Source organism: Triticum urartu, chromosome 2A, assembly GCF_056163025.1.
Source record: "Triticum urartu cultivar PI428250 chromosome 2A, HENAU_Tu73, whole genome shotgun sequence".
In the NCBI taxonomy this organism is placed as follows: domain Eukaryota; kingdom Viridiplantae; phylum Streptophyta; class Magnoliopsida; order Poales; family Poaceae; genus Triticum; species Triticum urartu.
In genome coordinates, this window is record NC_141874.1 from 212,738,065 (window position 1) to 212,745,366 (window position 7,302).

Here is a 7,302-nt window from a genome sequence, read left to right on the forward strand (position 1 = left end):
ATCTTGAGGTGAAGAACATATGTCTTCTCAGCAAATGGCTGTATAAGCTATCTGGTGAGACAGAGGCTACATGGGCACAGATTCTACATAATAAATACCTTCATTCCAAAACTTCATCTCAGGTGATTGTGAGGCCGATGGATTCGCTTTTCTGGAAAGGACTGATGAGAGTTAAATCAATTTTTTTCAATCGGACAAAGTTTGTGATCGGTAACGGTACTTCTATGAGATTCTGGGAGGATACATGGCTAGGGGACTCACCCCTCACGCTTCAATATCCTTCTCTTTGTAGCATTATTCAATGGAGAGACGCGTCCGTTGAGACAGCGTTTCAGTCCACGCCTCTTAATAGTCACTTCATGAGAGCGCTAGTCGTAAACCGTTGGGAAGCTTGGCTCTATCTTGTGAGAAGACTGATGGATGTACAACTTTCTCAATGACCTGATCAGTTGTGTTGGAAGCTAACTAGGAATGGAGAGTTTACGGTTAAATCCATGTATCTGGATGTTATTAATTCTAGCTCTATTCCTACTTCGAAACATGTTTTTGGCATGTCAGAGTACCTTTGAGAGTTACAGTGATTATGTGGTTTGTACACAAACAAGTCATTTTAACTATGGATAACTTGGTAAAACGCAACTGGACTGAGTCTACTAGATGTAGTTTTTGTGATCGGGATGAATCCATCAACACCTCTTTCTTGACTGCCCATGGGCAAAAAAATTATGGCGGACAATTCACATAGCCTTTAGTATTACTCCTCCGAATAATATCAACACGTTATTTGGGACGTGGCTTGATGGGATAGTGCCCGAAACAGCGAGACACATTCGTGTAGGAGTATGTGCTTTATTATGGGCTATCTAGAATTGCAGAAATGATCTTGTCTTTAACAGAACAACAAATACTCATTTTTTGCAGGTTATCTTCCGAGCCACTACGTTGATCCGTATGTGGTCGCTACTCACTCCGTCGGATGCCAGGGAGCGTTTGATTACTGGATCTATCCGATGGGAGATGGTAGCACGGGCTATTTTCAACCGGTTTGGATGGCGGTCATGTAATAGGATAGGCAATTAGTTTCCTATCTTTATTTTGCCAGCCGGTTTTGGCTTCATTTTTTTAGCTCTTTGTGATCATCTTCTTGTTCTTTTTTTGGAGACTTTAAGACCTCTGTCGAACTGTTTTGCTTAGTAATAAAGGTGGCCGTATGCATCGTTCTGATGCAGAGGCTGGGGTCATCCCCCTTTTCCAAAAAAATCCCTTTTAATTCATGGGAATGACTAAATAAGAAATGGAAGAAAGTTATGATAGCATTTCAAGACGGGACTCACTAATTCCTTCTTGATTTCAAATCCCCATGAAACCTACATTCCCTAGCTCTAATTACCCGCAACTAGACACGTCGGGTAGGAATAACCCTTCACAATTAACCCAACGGTCACTGAGAACAGATATCATATGCCAAAAATCATCAGGAAAGCTCAAATTACCATGTCAATCAACTCCATGACGTTAAAATAAAGCCATTATACGGAATGAAAGAGGATTCAATCTACAAAACTTCACTTAAACAAATTCGCCTCTTGCTTAAATGTCAGATACAGGAGTTTGGATACATGACAAGGTCTCTAATTAGTTTAACTCCTAACAACAAACTCTTAACACAAGTAGTAATAGCTCTTGAGCACCACCACCCCAGATAGGGGAAAGCAATCTAGAAAAGAGATGTCCCCTTGCCCTACTTGTCTCCATCAATCTCAAAATGCTTGCACCTCTACGTAGATAGAGGAATAATAACGAATGAGCAGGCACAACAAAATAAAAAGAAAAATGTTCATTTTTCAAGATAAAAGGAACAAACCTTGATGACACGCTGGGAGTAGTTCTTGCAGCACTGGCATTGCAGCTTTAGCACAATATTCTTGCTGGGTTTTGCCTAAAAAACGTCACAACATTAGCATTGCACAGATGCTTCTAATCTTTATCAGACAAATACACTACACAACACACCATAAGTACCATGGCGGTGAATTGGTCGACAAATCAGATAAACTATACTGAACTATATATATCGTGTTGGCAGGTCGATAGACAATCAAAAGCAACGATGCCGCCATACCTTCTTGTGGAAAACAGGCTTGGTCTAACCACAATATCCTGACTGCTTGCTGTTGAAGGAAATATGCCCTAGAGGCAATAATAAAGTTGTTATTTATATTTCCTTATATCATGATAAATGTTTATTATTCATGCTAGAATTGTATTAACCGGAAACTTAGTACATATGTGAATACATAGACAAATAGAGTGTCACTAGTATGCCTCTACTTGACTAGCTCGTTAATCAAAGATGGTTAAGTTTCCTAGCCATGGACAAGAGTTGTCATTTGATGAACGAGATCACATCATTAGATAATGATGTGATTGACTTGACCCATCCGTTGGCTTAGCACTATGATCATTTAGTTTATTACTATTGCTTTCTCCATAACTTATACATGTTCCTATGACTATGAGATTATGCAACTCCTGAATACCCGAGGAACACTTAGTGTGTTATCAAACATCACAACATAACTGGGTGATTATAAATATGCTCTACAGGTGTCTTTGATGGTGTTTGTTGAGTTGGCATAGATCGAGATTAGGATTTGTCACTCCGATTGTCGGAGAGGTATCTCTGGGCCCTCTCGGTAATGCACATCACTATAAGCCTGGCAAGCAATGTGACTAATGAGTTAGTTACGAGATGATGCATTACGGAATGAGTAAAGAGACTTGCCGGTAACGAGATTGAACTAGGTATTGAGATACCGACGATCGAATCTTGGGCAAGTAACATACCGATGACAAAGGGAACAATGTATATTGTTATGCGGTTTGACCGATAAAGATCTTCGTAGAATATGTAGGAACCAATATGGGCATCCAGGTTCCGCTATTGGGTATTGACTGGAAGTGAGTATCGTCCATGTCTACATAGTTCTCAAACCCGTATGGTTCGCACGCTTAATGTTCGATGACGATCGGTATTATGAGTTTATGTGTTTTGATGTACCGATGGTAGTTCAGAGTTCTGGATGTGATCATAGACATGACGACGAGTCTCGAATTGGTTGAGACATAAAGATTGATATATTGGACGATGTTATTCGGACACCAGATGAGTTCCGGGGGTCACCGGAAAAATATCAGAGTGTCGGGGGGTTTTCGGAACCCCCGGGGGAACTAATGGGCCAACATGGGCCTTGTGAGAGAGAGAGAGGAGAGGACCTAGGGCTTGCCGCCCCCCTTGAGGAGTCCGAATTTGACTAGGAGGGGCGGCGCCCCCCCTCTCCTTCCTTCCCCCTCTCTTCCTTGTTGGAAACCTACTAGGAATAGGATTCCCATTCCTAGTAGGAATCCTACTTGGGGCACGCCCCTATAGGGCCGGCCGGCCTCCCCCTTGCTCCTTTATAAACGGGGGCAAGGGGCACCCTAGCACACTCAAGTTGATTGTTTAGCCGTGTGCGGTGCCCCCCTCCACAGAATTCCACCTCGGTCATATCGTTGTGGTGCTTAGGCGAAGCCCTACGTCGGTAACTTAATCATCACCATCATCACGCCATCGTGCTGACGAAACTCTGCCTCGGCCATAACTGATTCAAGAGTACGAGGGACGTCACCGAGCTGAAGGTGTGCAGATCGCGGAGGTGCCGTGCGTTCGGTACTTGGATCGGTTGGATCGCGAAGACGTTCGACTACATGAATCGTGTTACTAAACACTTCCGCTTTCGGTCTACGAGGGTACGTAGACACACTCTCCCCTCTCGTTGCTATGCATCTGCTATATAGATCTTGCATGTTCATAGGTAATTTTTTTTGAAATACCGCATTCCCCAATAGTGGCATGCGAGCCAGGTCTATGCGTAGATGTTATATGCACGAGTAGAACACAAAGGAGTTGTGGGCATGGATATATACATATTTCTTGCCGTCACTTGTTGTTTCTTGATTCAGTGGTATTGTTGGATGAAGTGGCCCGGACCGACATTACATGACCGCGTTCATGAGACTGGTTCTACCAACGTGCTTTGCACATAGGTGGCTGGCGGGTGTCTGTTTCTCTAACTTTAGTTGAATCGGATTCAATGAACAACGTTCTTTCTAAATATCAAAAAGCAATCACTACACCATGTTGTGGTTTTTATGCCGTAGGTAGGAACGGTTCTTGCTAAGCCCATAGCAACCACGTAAAACTTGTAACAACAAAGTAGAGGACATCTAACTTGTTTTCGCAGGGCATGTTGTGATGTGATATGGTCAAGACGTGATTATATAAATTGCTGTATGAGATAATCATGTTTTGTAACACACTTATCGGCAGCTGGCAGGAGCCATATGGTTGTCGCTTTATTGTATGAAATGCAATCGCCATGTAATTGCTTTACTTTATCACTAAGCGGTAGCGATAGTCGTGGAGACAATAGTTGGCGAGACAACAACGATGCTTCGATGGAGATCAAGGTGTCAAGCCGGTGACGATGGTGATCATGATGGTGCTTTGGAGATGGAGATCAAAAGGCACAAGATGATGATGGCCATATCATATCACTTATTTTATTGCATGTGATGTTTATCCTTTCTACATCTTATTTTTCTTAGTTCAACGGTAGCATTATAAGATGATCTCTCACTAAATTCCAAGGTACAAGTGTTCTCCCTGGGTGTGATAAGCTCTACGTTCACATACAACGGGTGCAAGCCAGTTTTGCACACGCAAAATACTCGGGTTAAACTTTCCTAGCATATGCAGATATGGCCTCGGAACACTGAGACCGAAAGGTCGAGCGTGAATCATATAGTAGATATGATCAACATAGTGATGTTCACCATTGAAAGCTACTCCATCTCACGTGATGATCGGACATGGTTTAGTTGATATGGATCACGCGATCACTAAGATGATTAGAGGGACGTCTATCTAAGTGGGAGTTCTTAAGTAATATGATCAATTGAACTTGACCCATCCGTTAGCTTAGCACTATGATCGTTTAGTTTATTGCTATTTCTTTCTCCATAACTTATACATGTTCCTATGACTATGAGATTATGCAACTCTCGAATACCGGAGGAACACTTAGTGTGCTATCAAATGTCACAACATAACTGGGTGATTATAAATATGCTCTACAGGTGTCTCCGATGGTGTTTGTTGAGTTGGCATAGATCGAGATTAGGATTTGTCACTCCGATTGTCAGAGAGGTATCTCTAGGCTCTCTCGGTAATGCACATCACTATAAGCCTGGCAAGCAATGTGACTAATGAGTTAGTTACGGGATGATGCATTATGGAACGAGTAAAGGGACTTTCCAGTAACGAGATTGAACTAGGTATTGAGATACCGATGATCGAATCTCGGGAAAGTAACATATCGATGACAAAGGGAACAACGTACATTGTTATGCGATTTGACCGATAAAGATCTTCGTAGAATATGTAGGAACCAATATGGGCATCCAGGTTCCGGTATTGGTTATTGACCGGAAGTGAGTCTCGGCCATGTGTACATAGTTCTCGAACCCATAGGGTCCGCACACTTAACGTTCGATGACGATCAGTATTTCGAGTTTATGTGTTTTGATGTACCGAAGGTAGTTCGAAGTCCCGGATGTGATCATGGACATGACGAGGAGTCTCGAAATGGTCGAGACGTAAAGATTGATATATTGGACGATGTTATTCGGACACCGTATGAGTTCCGGGGGTCACAAGAGAAATATCGGAGTGCCGGGGGGTTATCGGAACCCCCGAGGGAACTAATGGGCCAACATGGGCCTTGTGTGAGGGAGAGGAGAGGGCCTAGGGCTGGCAGCATGCCCCCCCATTAAGGAGTCCAAATTGGACTAGGAGGGGGTGGCGCCCCCCTCTCCTTCCTTCTCCCTCTCCTTCCTTCCCCCTCTCTTCCTTGTTGGAAACCTACTAGGAATAGGATTCCGATTCCTAGTAGGAATCCTACTTGGGGCGCGCCCCTATAGGGCCGGCCAGCCTCCCTCTTGCTCCTTCATATACGGGGGCAGGGGCACCCTAGAACACAGAAGTTAATTGTTTAGCAGTGTGCGGTGCCCCCCTCCACAGAATTCCACCTCGGTCATATCGTTGTAGTGCTTAGGCGAAGCCCTGCGTCGGTAACTTCATCATCACCGTCATCACGCCGTCGTGCTGACGAAACTCTCCCTCGGCCTCAGCTGGATCAAGAGTACAAGGGACGTCATAGAGCTGAACGTGTGCAGATCGCGGAGGTGCCGTGCGTTCGGTACTTGGATCGGTTGGATCGCGAAAACGTTCGACTACATCAACTGCGTTACTAAACGCTTCCGCTTTCGGTCTACGAGGGTACGTAGACACACTCTCCCCTCTCATTGCTATGCATCTCCTAGTTAGATCTTGCGTGTTTGTAGGTAAATTTTTTTGAAATACTGCGTTCCCTAACAGCTGTCATAACGACGCTTTCCCTGGGCAGACAGACTATCCTTACCCTTCTGGTACTGAGTGACCTTGTGAAGTGTGTGCTTCTTGCACTCCTTGTTTTTGCAGTAGGTCTTCTTGGTCTTCGGAACGTTCACGTAAATAGTATTTGCAACAACAAATAGGGTTTGCATGAAATTGGATACAAGTTTGGATGGCATTGCAATAATAAAAAAGGGCTCTAGAAACAAGTGCAGGAATGTTCAAAAAATACTAAGAAAACCTATACTACAAAGTTCAATTAGGTCCTTAGAAACATGCTTATGGTTGTCATCATAAGGATAATTAGGTCTCAAACATTTCATGCCATAGTAGGACCCCAAAATTCAATATTAAATATTAAACAGTAAGATTTGAAATTGTAGTATAAGCTACATAAGAATATGATATATCACTTGGCAAGAGAGAAGCATCCCAAGTTAAGGTGAAACATTGAATGGAATTAATGACAAATGGTTATCTGCTGAGGGAATGCATACCCAGTTTTACTGATCAGGTTTTAGTAGTATCATGAAATGTGAAGTTGCCTGAGGCACAACCTTGACAAGGTCACTTCACAATATTACACATTTAAAGATGCATGAATACAAGTTATAGTCCATCTAAACGGAGGGAAGACCAAATTAGATTTGATCCTGACATGAAGATCTATTGATTCCTTCTCAAACCAAGAGCACGCCCGCCTGACATAACTAATACAACATTTTACATATCTAAGGAGCATTTAATACTTGGTAATTAGGAACGTGAAGCGGTACAAAATCTCATGCAAATATACATTAATTAAGAAC

General features: G+C 43.0%; 1 non-coding gene and 1 pseudogene across 1 annotated transcript; both read right to left on the reverse strand.

The window, feature by feature from the left end:
* Positions 1–1,717: 1,717 nt before the first annotated feature.
* Positions 1,718–6,672, reverse strand: LOC125535789 (large ribosomal subunit protein eL42z/eL42y-like; annotated as a pseudogene).
* An 84-nt stretch (positions 6,673–6,756) lies between these two features.
* LOC125541864 (small nucleolar RNA R66) lies at positions 6,757–6,828 on the reverse strand. The gene has a single exon (XR_007297704.1). It is a non-coding gene; the product is annotated as a small nucleolar RNA R66 (small nucleolar RNA).
* Between the last annotated feature and the right edge of the window lie 474 nt (positions 6,829–7,302).